Source organism: Rhinolophus sinicus, chromosome 3 (genome assembly GCF_057876585.1).
Source record: "Rhinolophus sinicus isolate RSI-liver-muscle chromosome 3, RSI-T2T, whole genome shotgun sequence".
In the NCBI taxonomy this organism is placed as follows: Eukaryota; Metazoa; Chordata; class Mammalia; order Chiroptera; family Rhinolophidae; genus Rhinolophus; species Rhinolophus sinicus.
The window spans coordinates 15,291,748-15,308,602 of NC_142503.1; the positions used below are offsets into that span (position 1 = coordinate 15,291,748).

Below are 16,855 nucleotides of genomic sequence, written 5' to 3' on the forward strand. Positions count from 1 at the left end.
GAAAGTCATGTATTATGCTAAACAAATTCCTAATAAGTGTAGGTGATTAACGATTTGTACTATACAAATGTAAAACTGTATTGCTTATTATCATAACTCATGTATAAAAAGAAATGTAAAGCAAATTTGGCATTCTTGAAATTTAGGACTCTTCATCTTAAATTCACTGCAGGCATGATGCTAGTTATGTTCCAAGAAAACCCTGAAATAGATTTTGTGGACCACGGAAAGTGAAAGGTATTGAAGAATGAAAAGTGGAAGGATTGTGTAGTATATGGGTTGTGCTTAAATATAGGACTTAAAAATCAAACAGCAGCAAATCATGGTATATATTCAATAGTGTCTCTTAAATATCAGTAAACACGACCAGAATCAAAAACCTTCTGCACATAGCAGTTTGTCCCTTCCAAAGCTACTTTTTCAATTATACTAGACATGCTGTCCTAGTGAGGCTTTCAGAATACATACACTGTAAAGGAGGCCATTCAAACCCACTGCAAAGGCAGATGGGGCATCTCTCTCATTCTCTCAGTCCTAGTCAGCTCTACTCTGCTGTAAGACTTTTCTCTATCATAGTTTCACTAACAGATGGTTCCATTTGTTACACATTGTGTATTATACATCATAGCTTTCCCCCCACACCAGCAAGTCACTGGTCATTCCCATCTTCCCTCTATCCCTTTTTCTTAACTCAGTAAAACATTCTTTACTGCAACAGCTCTGCTTAATTTCCCTAGGTCTCCTATGACGTGTGTGTGTGTGTGTGTGTGTGTATGTGTGTGTGTGTGTGTGTGTGTGTGTGTGGTGAATGGAAGGGACACTGAACTTGGAGGTGAATGGCTGTTAGCAGTCTATTTGTTTATTCCTCTGGATGGTGGGATGAGAGGAGTAAGCAATGACATCCTTTGAAATAAAGACTGATTAAAAACCTAAATATTTCAAGCAATTATTCTTGTCAAATATGTCACACTTTAACTTACAAACATTAAGCATTTAAAGATTTTAATGGTTGAAGAGATACCAAACAAGTCTTACCAATTAAGTATAATTTCCTTTTACCATCAGAGACTTGATCACAGTCTATAGTTAAGTGAGGTTTTAAAGTAACCTTGACACTGTCTCTGAAACATGCCTAGAAAACAGAATCCATAAGTTGCGTTAAAGAGCTAATATATTACTAATAATTTGCTTTCAGTAGCCATATTTGTATAAATTGTCAACTAAAGGGAATAATACATATTTAATAAGAGAAGAGATCAGCTTCAAATAATCTTTTTTTTTTTTTTTTTTTTTTTTAGCAGTATGGCAGATTAGGAATCCTGACTGTCCCATTTAATAAAAATAAATTTTAAAGTTTGATTAAAAAACCTTTCAAAAATGAATCAGTGGGTTAGAAATAATAAATAATTAAAGCCCAAAATGAAGTGTCATGTAAGCAGATGAGTTTTTTTGTGGTCATGGGGCTGAAACGACAGGTGACAAAGCAGCCCTGCCTAAAACGACAAGAATGTTACCTTTTACATAAAAGTGACCTGGAAATTAAATGAATACCTCAATCTCATCAGTGACTTGTTTTTAGACATGGTGCTGAGTGGACATACATATTTATATGTGTGTGCTTGTGTGTGTGTGTGTGTGTGTATTATATATATAATGTATACACATATACATAGTTATGTATACACATATACATAGAAAGAAATCACCTTTGTATTAAGTTCACCATGTTCTTAACATCTTCTTGCCTTCTGAATTATCTATGCACTCCCAAAAGGGCATACACAGCATCAAGTACTGTTGCAAATCAAAAAAAAACAAACAAAAAAAAAAAAACTAACTTAACAATAAAATAATAAATTGGTTAAGGTAGCATATTGGTTAAGGCAATTGTTAAGCCTAGAAAGAAAGCAAGAGAATGATAAACTCAGTTCAGGACAGTAATTGCATTTAAAAAGAAAATGAGCGATGGAAAATGTAAAGGGTTCCCGGGGTAATTCAAAGTTAATGATATTAATAATATTATTGATGCTTGCCTTCCTTGGATCCATAGTCATTGTGCTTACCATATTGTTTACAATTATTAATTTCAGACTACTCAATATCTAATAAAAACTATTTTAAAAGTAAAATCACATGGGTATGAGTTCTGAAATCCTACATTCATAAAATACAGTTATCCTTAATTTCTGAGGGAGCCTACCACATTTGGATCATATGGTTCTATTGTGGGAGTCAAAAATGAAATAGGAATTGTAGCATATAAAAAAGCAAAGAATTTGATTAGAAAATATAAAATAATTTCATGACAGTGAGCATGAATAAGTGTAGACTTTTGCCCTAAAAATATATCACAAGGCTTATGGATCAAGGGATCTCAAAAGGAAGAATTATCTGTAAATATTACCTCTATAGATTACAGGCTATACATCAGTGTACTAAGTTGAAAAATATTATGCAAACATACTTTAAAAATTAGATAATTTCCAGCTGAATAAAAGGCCTTTATTAAAATGATGTTGATTTTCTTTGACTGAAAATATTTGTTAGGCATTTCTTTGGAATGACACTGGGATCTGCCATAGAACTATTTAAATGTATATATATATATATATATATATATATATATATATATATATATATATATAACATATATGTATATATACATATATATAACATATATATGTTATACACATGATGTTATACACATGCTTCTATTAGACATGAAGTAGGAAGGAATAGTTAATAACCTGAAGAAATTCAAAAGATTATCTCAATGACTAAGTCCAATTGCAGCATGTGGTGTAAAGACCTAAGGATTTCAGAAATTAGAAGTAGTAGGTAAAGAAATAAATATTTATGGTTACCAGATAAACTAATATGATCTGAAAACAAATGATTTGGGCTATAATATCTTAAATGGATAGAAGTCATGAATGTCAGTGTACTCTTCACTAGAAAAATCAAATGTTTTTTCCAGGCACAGAGGAAGATAATAAAATTTATCGAGAGCAAAATGCACAAAAATGATGTAAGTTAGAACTGTGTGATTAAAAAGTTGGGAATGGTGAACATGGTACTTTCTGTATGTGTATATGTGTTTTCTTTCATTTAACAAGTACATTTCATTATATGTGTATTATTAACAGATTTTATTGATCATCTAAATATTCTGATGGGGAAAAGTTACTATTTTTCTGCTTTTTTATAGGGCGCAAACAATAAATATCAAAAAGAAGCTAAATAAGGAAACTGAAAGAATCATCAAAAAACTTCCAAAAAAGCAAAAGTCCAGGACCAGATGGCTTCACTAGTGAATTCTACCAAATATTCAAAGATGATTTAATACCTGTTCTCCTCAAACTCTTCCAAAAAAATTGAAGAACAGGCAATAATTCCTAACTCATTTTATGAGGTCAACATTACCCTGACACTAAAACCTGGTAAGGATCGCACAAGAAAAGAAAACTACAGACTCTGAAATATCTCTGAAAAATACAGATGCAAAAATTCTAAACAAAATACTTGCAAATTGAATACAAAAACACGTGAAAAAGATTATACATCATGATCAAGTGGGATTCATTCCCTCTTGGGGCACAAGGACAGTTCAACATATGAAAATCAATCAATGTGATATACCACATTAAAAAAAAAGATAAGAATCATGGTCATATTAATAGATGCAGGAAAAGCATTTGACAAGATACAGCAACCATTTATGATTAAAACACAATAAAACAGGTACAGGAGGAAAGTACCTCAACATATTAAAGGCCATATATATGACAATACTCAGCTAATATCATACTTAATGTTGAAAAACTGAAAGCTTTTCCTCTAAGATCAGGAACAAGACAGGGAAGACCTCTCTCACCATTGTTATTAAAAGTGGCATTGGAAGTCCTAGCCAGAGCAATCAGGCAAGATAAATAAATTAAAGGCATCCAAATTGGGAAGGAAGTCAAATTGTCACTTTTTTGCAGATGACATGATTCGTCTTTATATCGAAAACCCTAAAGATTCCAATACTATATATATATATATATATATATATATATATATATTTAAAACAATAAACAACAAATACAGTAAAATTGAAGGACGCAACATCAGTGTACAAAAATCCATTGTGTTTCCATATACGAACAATGACATTTCAGAAAACGAAGTGAAAAAAAAAAATTGCATTTGCAATTGCAACAAAAAGAATAAAAAACCTTGGAATAAACTTAACAAAGAATGTGAAGGACCTATAGACTGAAACTACAAGACATTATTAAAATAAATTGAAAAAGACACAAAGAAACGGAAAGCTATTCCGTGTTCATGAATTAGAAGAATAATCATAGTTAAAATGGCCATATTACCCAAAAAAATACACAAATTTAAGGCAACCCCCATCAAAATCCCAATGACATTTTTTTTTTAAAAGAACAAAAAAATCATCAAATTTGTATGATATCACAAAAGACCCCAAATAGCCAAAGCAATCTGAGGGGAAAAAATCAAGGCTGGAGGTATCACACTCCCTGATTTTATTATACTACAAGTTACAATAATCAAAACAGCATGGTATTCACAGAGAAACAGACACACAGACCAATGTAAGAGAATTGAGACCCCAGAAATAAACTGACATATATATGGGAAAATATTTTTTTGACAAAAGAGCCAAAAACACATAGTGGAGGAAAAAAGTCTCTTCAATAAATGGTATTAGGAAAATTGGAAAGCCATGAGAAAAAGAATGAAACTAGGCTGATATCTGTCAACATATACCAAAATTAACTCAAAATGGATCAAAGAACTAAATACAAAACATGGAACAATAAATTGCATAGAATAAATCATAAGTACTAAAATTATGGACGTTGGTCTTAGGGGTGATTTTATGGATTTGACTTAAAAGGCAAAGGAAGTAAAAGCAAAAATAACTGAATGGGATTATTTCAAACTAAAACACTTCTCCATAGGAAAAGAAACCATCAACAAAACAAAGAGGCAACCGACTGAATGGGAGAAGGTATTTGCAAACAATACCTCCGATAGGGGCTAATATTCAAAATATATAAAGAACTCATACAACACAACAAGAAAAGAATGAACAATCCAATTAAAAAAAAATGGGCAGAGAACATGAACAGACACTTTCCCCAAAAGACATACAGACAGCCAACAGGTAATAACAAAATGCTCAACTTCACTAGCTATTAGGGAAATGCACATCAAAACCACAATGAGATATCACCTCACACATGTTAGAATGGCTATTATCTACAAAACACGTAATAACAAGTATTGCAAGGATTGTGGAGAAAAAGGAACTTTCACACACTGCAAATGGGAATGTAAATTGGTACAACCATGGTGGAAAACAGCATGGAGTTCCTCAAAAAGTTAAGAATAAAATTACTACACAACTCAGCAATCCCTCCTCTGGTTATCTACACAAAAAGTCGGAAAACATTTATCCTTAAAGATATATGCACCCTTATGTTCACTGCAGCATTATTCATGATAGCCAAGAAATGGAAACAACTAAAGTGTCCTTCCATACATAATTGGATAGAGATGTGGTACATACACGAGGTCAGACAATTAAGTTTGCGAACTTGTTGCAAGGATGTTAACCTTTTTTTGATATCAGAGGGATTATCCATTATGAATTTGTACCAACTGGACAAACGGTTAATCAAGTTTACTATTTGGAAGTGCTGAAAAGGCTGTGTGAAAAAATTAGACAGCTTGAACTTTTCGTCAACAATTAATGGCTCTTGCATCATCATGACAATGCACCAGCTCACACGGCACTGTCTGTGAGGTAGCTTTTAGCCAGGAAACAAATAACTGTATTGGAATACCCTCACTAAGCACCTGATCTGGCCCCCAGTGACTTCTTTCTTTACCTAAAGATAAAGGAAATATTGAAAGAAAGACATTTTGATGACATTCATGACATCAAGGGTAATACGATGTCCATTGATGGCCATTCCAGAAAGAGTTCCAACATTGCTTTGAAAGATATGGACTAGGTGTTGGCATCGGTGCATAGTTTTCCAAGGGGAATGCTTCGAAGGTGACCATAGTGATATTCAGCAACGAGGTATGCAGCAGTTTTTCTAGGATCGGTCACGAACTTAATTGTCAGATCACGTATACAATGGAAAATTACTCAGCCATAAGAAAGAATGAAATACTGCCATTTGCAACAACAAAGATGGATCTTTAAATGATCATGTTAAGTGAAGTAAGTCAGAAAAAGTAGAAAATCATATGACTTCACTTATATATGGGATATAAAACTGAAAGCAATAAACAAACAAGTGAAAACTCATAGACACAGGCAACAGTTTAGTGGTTACCATGGAGTAAGTGGGGGAAGGAGGTGGCAGAAGAGGGAAAAGGGGGTCAAATATATGATGATAGAAGGAGAACTGACTCTGAGTGATGTGTACATAATGTGACTCATAGATGATGTATTATAGAAATGTACACTTGAAACCTGTATAATTTTATTAACTAATGTCACCCCAATAAATTTAATTTAAAAAGGAAGCTAGATGATGATCATTTTCAACTTTTCTGAAGGTCAAAGTGACAGCCTCAAGAAGAATTTGGTTCTCATTATTAAAGGAATCAAAGGAAGTTTGAGCAATTTCATAATGTATTTGCTGTAAAAGGAACTCTAATAATAGATGAGTTATTTGAAAAGGAGGCATACTATAGTGAGGAAAAGCACAGATTTTTTAATTCAGACATACGAGTAAGTATATTTAAATTCTGCTTCTGACATTATTAGCTGGAAAACTTTGGGAAAGTTAATTATCTGTAGTCTTATGTAATACTTTCAGATTCAAGTAAAGTAATAACTGTTCGACACATTATCAAAATATATGTTATAGAATCCTTGGTTTTCAGATCCAGCCACATCAGCTGTCTACTGTCATAATATTGCTGTGTAGCAGACCATCCACAGCAAAGTCATTTTTCTCCTATGTCTACTAATGGACTGCAATTTCATTGACCAAGGATGGGTGGGCTCAGCAACTCTGTTTCAGGCTCTAGTTCACTAGGTTTAGGTCACTGTAAGTCTATTCATCCTGGGGACCCAGAGTGGTAAAGACAACCTGGGGCAAAATCTTTACATTCTGAGAACAGAAGAGGGCCGTACCAAATCAAAGTAGAACATTTCACATTTTCACTCTCTTCAGGACTGTCAAAAATATCTCATGGGCTGAGCAAGATATGTTACATCCTAGCACATGAATATTATTCCAGGAACTCTGATTAGAACTTTGACTTGAGTAATTTACTTATGTTTTCAAACATAATGTTTATGTCTCGTAATTCATAATATAACTGAAAAATATCCAATTACAAAGAGTTAACAGAGGCAGTCTCTGTTTTTAATATTCTCTCTCATGTTCAAATCTAATAGTAAACTCTCTTTCTTCTCATATACTTTTGTTCCATGTTTATATACACCCCTTCTTATATTCCATCTAATTATTTTCAGATTAAAAAAAAGTGGAGATTGCCAGTGATTTTCCAAATTGTCCTTTGAATTAGATTTCACATAAAACATACTTAAATTTTATTTTTAAAATTAATCATTTTATCTTATATTAATTTACTTTTAATGAATTCATTAGAGAGGCATTTTTTCAAATCCTTATATATTTTTCACTCATATCTAAAATATGAATGTACTTTGTATTACTGAATCACTGCTACATAACGTGCATGATTAATGTTAAGCATTAATAACCAAAATAAACATACTAAAACCAAAAATGAAAACCATATAAGCTCCATTTCATTAATTAGCCATATCATTGGGATTTTTCTTAAACCATTTATTTTATACAATCACTATAGTGTATTTTCATTCAGTTCAGGTGTAGTTAAATGTATACTACATTCCATATTCTGTGGTTCAAAGATTCAGAGTTGACTCAGTCGCTATTGATTCTTCTTTCAAGTGCGCATAGTCTAAATTGAGAGACAAATCAATAAATCAAATATTATGTCATAAGGTGAAGGAGAGAGATATCATAGATTTCCATAAAGAAAAAGAAGACATGACCCCTCTTTTTGAAGGTAGGGAGATTTCAGGAAGGCTTTCTTAGAAAATAATTGAGTTGAGTATTCAAATATGATTGTGTATTAACAAAGGAAAATGGGAGTCAGCCTGATAAATAAAATAGAAGAAGCAAAGGAGTGTAGGTGCATGCATCCAAGTGTGTGTGTGTGTGTGTGTGTGTGTGTGTGTGTTTCAAATGAGCCTGGGAAGACATGGAAAACAGAAAAGGTTAGGTACTATGTTTAGGCTCTCAAACTTGACACTATCGCTGAGAGAAAGTAAAATGAGAAGCTCAAGTGACATAAGCATGGCTAATTCCTCCTGGACAGATTGTGTTAGCTATATTTCCAAGGATGAGTTATGAAAACAGAGAACCTGAAGACCACTTAAGGCACATGCTAACTTTGCAGGGAAAAGAATTAGAGATTATATGCAAACAATAGTAAATAGGAAATATCTTTGAGAGATATTTAGAATTTAACTTCTTTAGTCTTGGTGATGGATTAGGTAGGGGACTGGAGTAGAAGAAAGAGTCAAAGAGACTCCCAGTTTATAGATTTGTATAACTGGATGGAAGATGTTATTAGTGACTGCAGTGGAAAACAGAGGAGACATAAATCATACAAAAGGGTGGGCTTTGGCATCAGACAGAACTGGCTTCCAACCTCACCTATTCCATTTGATAGTTTTGTAAACCTGGCATTAAATTTATCTTTCTCAGAGTCTTGGCATCTTCATATATAAAATGGAAAATCTAATAGCTCAGAGTATTATTGAACCATTACTTGTGAGAATATATGTGAAATACTTAGTATAGCATCTGACATTAAGTAAACATTTATAAACATTAGCCAACATTTTTTGTAAATATTGGGAGTAAATACAAGAGTATAAGAACCACAGTTTCATTCTCACGTCTCAGTGAAATCTGAAGTTCAAAGAATTGAACAAGGCTTTAGGTGCCCATTTGGGAATAGCTAGCACACACATGTTCATTAAGATTATCAGAGTGATGATTTTTCTCAGAAGGGATGCATTGGGGTAAGGAAAGCAAAAAGGTATGTGAATTGAAGGGGTTCTCAAAGTCTCAAAGGGAAACACCCATGAAGGAAAATAAAGAAATAGGTACATAAGGGAGAGTAATTGTAAAAAATGTAATAGTGTAAAATGTAATCATAAAAAAATATTCTACATATATTTGTTACAAGGACAGAATTGAAAATAATACCTTTCCGTTCCTTTATTCTGTAATTCATGTCAATCTTTGACAAGTATGTGGTTTTGCAGGAGACCCAGGCACAATTATAGGGGGTGAGCAGCAAGCATCTCAGGTACTAATAAACGTTTTTTTATACAAATATTTTTGGCCTCAGACTTCAGAGGCCGATAAATGTACTAAGTAAATCTATGCTAACTATCCTTTCACATTTGATGAATATCTTTAGCAGCATTCAGGGTTGTTTTGTTTTGTTTGTTTGTTTTTAATTTTCAAGGTCATTGTATTTTTTTTTAATTATCAAAAACTTTAGTTTCAAAATTCAAATTTACTCTTGAAAATATATCTGCCACACAATCTCTCTACATCTAGTAATTAATTGAGGTTTGATATGACTAATTTTCTTCTTCCTAAACTGGATGAACTACTTTTTAATGATTCCCCAACTAGATAGCTAGTGGTTTGGACTGTACTTTTAACTCTATCTAGAATCAAGATATAATACATCACCAAGTCAAGGACTGTAGCTAATAGAATCAATGTAACAGGATCCAGAGTATTTTCTATGTTCCTGACAGTGTCACAATGTACTGAGCCAATGGGACACTAACTAAAGAGGAGTGCAGAGAAAACAAAGATAAAACTGCATACACCATAATCTCTTCAGACCAGAGCACAGAGCTTTCCACATAGTTGAGACTCAGTGAAAAGCCCTGCATGCCACAGATGGGTGAGATCATAGAACAGGTTCAAAATGCAAACTATGCAAAATGGGTGATGTGAAAGTTATATCACAATTAACAACGATAAATCCTCTCCTTGTTAAACAATTGATACCAGTACCTAATTACAAATTGCATAGCAAAATATTTTCACTTAATTATCAAGAACTTGCAAAAGTCAGATTTGGTATATATGTGGAAATAATGTTATTCCAGAAAACACAAGAATAGTAGATGAGAGGATCCCAGGTTTAATTTATACAAAATGTTTAAGGATTTGAAATACTCTCTGTAGGAATAATTCAATCTTTCAGGGACATACACTTGCCAAGATTTGTTTCTTCTTCTTGGTAATAGTTATAATACATAATGTTTCAATGATCATTTGATGAAATAAAGACATATTATGATGCACTGAAATTCCATCATTACTTTCGAAAAATTACTCTTTTATTGACCAAATAGTCAATGCTGTAATACCTGGTTATTTTCATTAATCAAATAAAGGCATCAGAAAGTAAAGTTGCACTGAAAACAACCTCTCCATATAAGACACACACTCAACCTCTTTGGTTTGGTTTTGACCCAAAGGATATGACTCTCCATTAACTCAGCACTCAATGTTTCTCCACGAGATGTGTTGGCCAGCATGACTTTCGGATACAGATACTTTAGTTGACAATCTTTGACCTTCAACTACTGAACACAAAGTATTCTTGCTGTGTCTGTTGCATTTTTAATTGTGAAATTCTTCATTCATTATTTAAACTTCCTTATGTTTTGGAATAGGTCAGTGGTCAACAGTGGTATCATTTCTACTGTGCCAGTTAGGGAAGAGGGGAACAGACATAAATGGCGTTTTTCAGGTCCTCTACATTTGAAAGCCAGAGTGGTGATTTTCAGAGAGCGCAATGGGAAAATAAAATAAATGACTAATTTATAATAACTACAAGGAAGATCAGGAAAAAAAAAAAATGATAGGATGTTTACTGAGAAAATGCAAGTACTTAATTAATTTGACCTGCAAACTAACAAACATGTTGCCAAATAGAACTCTCCTAGGTATCTGGTAATTAAGTATGTGCATTGTAATGAGCACATTTATTACAAAAACGATGTACTCTTTCATCATGTTTTAAAAACAGGTGTAGTTTTAAAGCTTCCTTTACTGATCTTATGCTCTTTCAATACAAAGCCATGATAAGTTAGTTCAACACGGCCCTCTATACAGGAGGTAATATTCATTTTGTAGAAATTGCATAGTAGAACAAATACTCTGGAGGCTAATTAATTTATTACAATATGTTATGGATACAGTAAGGAAATACAATTATTTTCAACCATTTATCAGATATTACTAGCAAGTATTCTAAATGATATTTTTATATACCGGTAGTATGTTTTTTTAAATCTATAAAGAATGAGCCATTCCCCATATACTAGGGAAGGGAAGAATGTTATGATGGATGAAATATGTCCATCTTGTTCATCATTTTATTTGCAATGTAGAATGAGTGACTGGAAAATACTGGGTTCTTAATAAATAAGGAATAATTGTATAAGAAAAAAACAAAACACAGTTTATTAAGTTATGTGAGTAAAACAATAGAGTAGGTCTATAAATAAGAACAAGAGACATGCTGAAACAATGAAGATAAACGGGGACAAATGCTTTCAAGGGAAATTTAAAAATTAGGTGGGGTTTTAAATAAGATATGAAGATATCACACTCCTTGAAAGATACTATTGTTCCTTGTGTGGAGAAATGTCTTAAAGGAATCAAGTTTAACTGGGATGATAATATTATAATAGGAAAAGCAATTATCCTGGTCATGGAGGTCTCAGAACACTTTATTTCCAAAGAAAATTCCAGAAGTAAGAACAGGAGGGAGGGAGAAAAAGAAAGATGGAAGGCAAAGAAGGAGGGAGGGAAGGAGGGATAAAGGAAAGAATGACTCTATGGCATATAAGCTTAACATCAGCAAATGAACAAACATTTAATGTGCTCATAAAATAAAGAGCTGCACAATCTTGTTATCAAATTTGCATTTCTATTTAGCAAAACAGTGCGATGAAAAGGGATTTTGAAGCTTTCTCCTGTAAGAATTTGTTAGTCCTCTGTTAAAATGCACAATTCGTTTAGAGGAACAATGTGAATCTAATTATCATATCATTACCATTCCTATATCCCAACCCATACTCTATTCACAGGAAATATACTTAATTTTTGCTTTTGCAGGACCAAAACTCTTAGGCCTGTTATATCATCTAGTCCTTGATTGGGGAAAATAGTCTGGTAATGTAAAGCAATCAAGTGATTAATAGATTTATAAATTATTAAAAGCTAGCATGTCCTAAAAGAACAATCACAGATGGGAAACAACATTAAAAATGCATTAATATTTCAAATACATTGTACTACTTACTTGGGGAGTTAAATATTATTGGACTATGCCTCCACTGTTATGAGTGGAAATATAACTAAACATTCCTTTGTTCTTTGAATTAGGTCTAGATCAAGGAGAATAATCTTACTGATAAGGTGATGGGCTTATTCTGGGATGAGTCATTAGTTGTCATAATCTCTCTGTGAATCTAACAATTTTCCAAGACATCATTTCACCAATAACCAATTTCTGGCAAAGGGGTTGTACTTGTTTGTACTCACTGTAGAATCTTCCACTAACAAACTATAGTCCCACCTTCCTTTCCTCTATATTTACTTATTTCTCATTATTCTCATACGAAGTCATCTGTAGATCTGGGAAAATCTCTAGGGCAGCTGTCTCACTGAAAAGGCTCATTAGTTCACTTTTGAATCAGGATATGCTTCCCTAATTGCTGGTTGACATGGCAGTGGAAGAAGGATTAAAGAGGAAAAAAAGCAGAAATCAACTTCTATAGAAAAGCGATAGTTATCGTAGGCCAAGTGTTATTTGGTAAACTAAGTCTAAAGGCCACCTAATGCCACCTAAACTACAGTAGGTCCTCAAACACAATCATTTCATTCAAACTTGTTTTGTTATAATGATGATGATAAGGAAAAAAAGAAAAAGAAATTGATTCCAGACAGGGCCACTGTCTGTGAGGAGTTTGCATGTTCTCCCATATTTGCCTGGGTTTTCTCCAGTTTCCTCCCATGTCCCAAAGATGTGCACATGAGGTGAATCGGCACGTCTAACTTGTACCAATCTGAGTGGGTGTGGGTGTGCATGGCCCTGAGATAGAGGGTCCCACCCTGTCCCCTGAGCTGCCAGGAAATACTCAGGCCAACTGAGACCCTGAACTGGAATAACTAGATTTGAAAATAATGACCTTACTTACTTTTATTCATCTTTTTTAAATGTATGTAAACTCATCACTCTTTAATATTAAAAGTGTTTTGGGTCTTTATTTAGAAGTTTGATGTTGTTTTGGGGATCAGAAATATGCCATAGGGACTTAACTCTTGTTTTTATCAATTAGCCTATGGGGAAATTGATTTTATGGTATGTCATTTTGCCTGCTTGCAGTTTCCAAGAACCTATAGATGAGGTTAAGTGAGGACTTACTGTACAATCTTTCTTTATTCTCAGCAAGAAGGGCTCAGTTGTTGGTCAACTGTAGCAATGTCTGCATAGGAAGTATATTATTCTTTCCTTCAAAAGAAGGTACAGAACAATGCTTTGTGTAACAGAAAAGTTCAAATGTAACAAGAATAATTAGACCAGGAAAAGATGTTCTATCTAAAGAAACCCATTACATGAGCTAAGCAGAAAAAAGCCTTATACCTCCAGAGGGGCTTTTTTTTTTTTTTTTTTTTTTCACCAAACCCTCCCTATGCAATGGAAACAATTTGATTCAAGTGAATTAACTGTAAACACCACTGCATAGTATCACACAAATGGCCAACAGGTACATGAAAAGGTACTCAACAGCTCAGCATCACTAATCACCAAGAAGATGCAAATCAAAACCATCAACAAAATGAAAAGATGACATACTGAATGGAAGAAGATATCTGTCAATGATACATCTGATAAGGGATTAATATACAAAAAATATAAGGAACTTTTTCAACTTAACATACACAAAAAGTGTGATTAAAAAATAGGCAGAGGTCACAAATAGACATTTCTCCAAAGAGGGCATGCAGATGGGCAACTGACACATGAAAAGATGTTCAATGTCACTAATCATCAGGGAAATGCAAACTCAAACCACAATGAGATATCAGCTCACATCTGTCAGAATGGCTATCATTAAAAAAAAAAAAAAAAAACCAGCCTCAACAAATAGCAAGTGCTGGAGAGGATGTAGAGAAAAGGGAATCCTGTGCACTGTTGATGGGACTGTGAATTGATGCAGTCACTATGGAAAATAGTATGAAGGTTCCTCAAAAAATTGAAAATAGAACTACCTCCTGATACAGCAATTCCACCTCTGGGTATTTATCCAAATAAAAGGAAAACATTTACTCGAAAACATATCTGCACCCCCATGGGCACTGCAGCATTATTAATAGCCAAAACATGGAAGCAACCAAAACGTCCATTAACACATGATTGGATAGAGGAAATGCAATATATATATATATATATATATATATATATATATATATATATATATGCGCACACACACACAATGGAATATTATTCAGCCATAAAAAGAAGGAAATTCTGCCATTTACAACAGCATTGATGGATCTTGAGGGCATTATGCTAAGTGATATAAGTCAGACAGAGAAAGTCAAACACTGAATGATATAATCTATGCGTGGAATCTTAAAAAAAAAAAAAAAAAAAAAAAAAAGACTCATTGATACAGAGAACAGATTGGTGGTTGCCAGAGGCAGTGGGGTGGGAGTGTAGGTGGAATGTACAAAAATAGTCAAAATGTACAAACCTCGAGTTATAAGATAAATAAATCCTGGGGATCTAATGCACAGCATGGTGACTACAGATAATAATATTGGACTATACGACTATACATTTGAAAGTTACTAAGAGAGTAATTCTTAAAAGTTTTCATCAAAGGAAAAAATTGTAATTATGTGCGGTGATGAATGGTAACTAAACTAAATGTGGTGATCATTTCATAATATATACCTATATCAAAGCATTATGTTGTACTCCTAAAATTAATACAATGTTACAAGTCAATTATATATAAATTTTTAAAAATTTATAAAAAGATAGCTATGTATACAAAAACAATTGTGAGAATTTATTTTAGGCTCAGGTGATTATTCAAAGACATAGTATAGAAACTTCTTGGTTCTCTGCTACAAAACTGCCACAATTCTGGATGTTCTAGAAACTGAGTAAACCATATAACTAACATGTTACCCCCACAATGCACACCATGACTAATTCCAGCCTTTTCATGTGAACTTCAAAATGGTGACAAATCCAGAACTGCTGCTCTAATTAATTTTCTTAAGATCCTTATTTGAACTTCTTGAGCTCCAAGTCATTTAATGGAATATATGGATTAAAGGCTAAAGAAGAATGTGTATAAAGTACCATACACACAAGTTGTTGTTTACATTGCTATATACACAATGCATAGAACAGAGTCTGGCATATATTAAATCACTAAATACATGTTTACTAAATGAAAAAATATGATCTTGGGGCATCAGATTCAATATAAAATAATCCCAAATACATGAGGAAAAAATTTCAAAATTTCAAGGATGTTATTAGGCTTTCCAGACTGCTGCCATATGTCAGATAAAGATTTTGGATTACACATAAATATGTGAGAACACCAATAGGTTGTTGACATTTTAGTCATGTAAAAATATGTCTTTTATTATGAAGAGAGAAGTGAAAGATCACATCTCATATGTTTCCATGTACAATCTGCATAAATTGTAGTGTTGAACATTTTATTACATATTGCTTTTCATTATTGCTTAATGTATCCTAGACCACAGAGTAAAAACAGTATGATTCAATATAATAAGCTAATAAACATTAAATATAATTTATATGGATACCACACTTAGATATTGCACCATAGGGGTATTATGTTAGTTGGAAGCCTAATTTTGCTATTTCCTTTATGTGGAAGTTAAACATAGTTTAAAGATGTGTTTTTGGATGCCAGAGTAATGAGGAATAGACCTGTCACACCATGCTTTATCAGCTTAGTGAAGCTGGGAATATGGTTCATAGGTTCCCCTTCCAGATGGTTGCTGATGAGAATTGACCGGAAGTACAATTTGGAAGACAGAGGTGAAGGAGCAACCATTATTCTCAAAGACCATTGTGGACAGATATGTGATGGACATACCCAGAGCTGGTCTCCGCTCTGCTGCATTCCTCCATTTGCTCACTAGTGATTGCTGGCCACAATGATGCACAGCGGCCTCAGGGCCACCCACCCCTATTTTGTCGGCTCCAGATGGACAGAGGCAACTGCTCAGCTGAGGCAAGAGGTTCCTGTAGACTTGTGCATGAGCACCCCACCATAACCCACCACCATGGTGGCCATGCATGTTTGGATTCCCAGATATCCTCTCCAGCTATGGCTGTTCCACCTCCCCCAACTGCTGCTGTCAGAATGCCTACAGGCTTCTTCCCTCTGATCCTCACTTGGCTCCTTCCAGACTGTCAATTCCCCAGCTCACCCTCAACTGGGTAAATTCATTCTAAATATGAATTTCTGTTCTCATGAAATTTAGAAGTCGGCTCTGCTTCTATGACTGAAGCCTAATTAATACACTGATTCCACAGTTAATTTTATCAATAATGAAACAATAGTAACAACACCTTTCATTAAAGTGGTGCTATAGACTGAACACTTGTATCCTTCAATATCCATGTGTTGCAGTCCTAACCCCCATGT

At 33.7% G+C, this 16,855-nt stretch overlaps 1 protein-coding gene across 5 annotated transcripts in view; it reads right to left on the reverse strand.

Moving 5' to 3' along the window:
- Positions 1-16,855, reverse strand: part of CDH12 (cadherin 12) — an 887,545-nt gene that overhangs the window by 857,022 nt on the left and 13,668 nt on the right. The window lies entirely within an intron of this gene.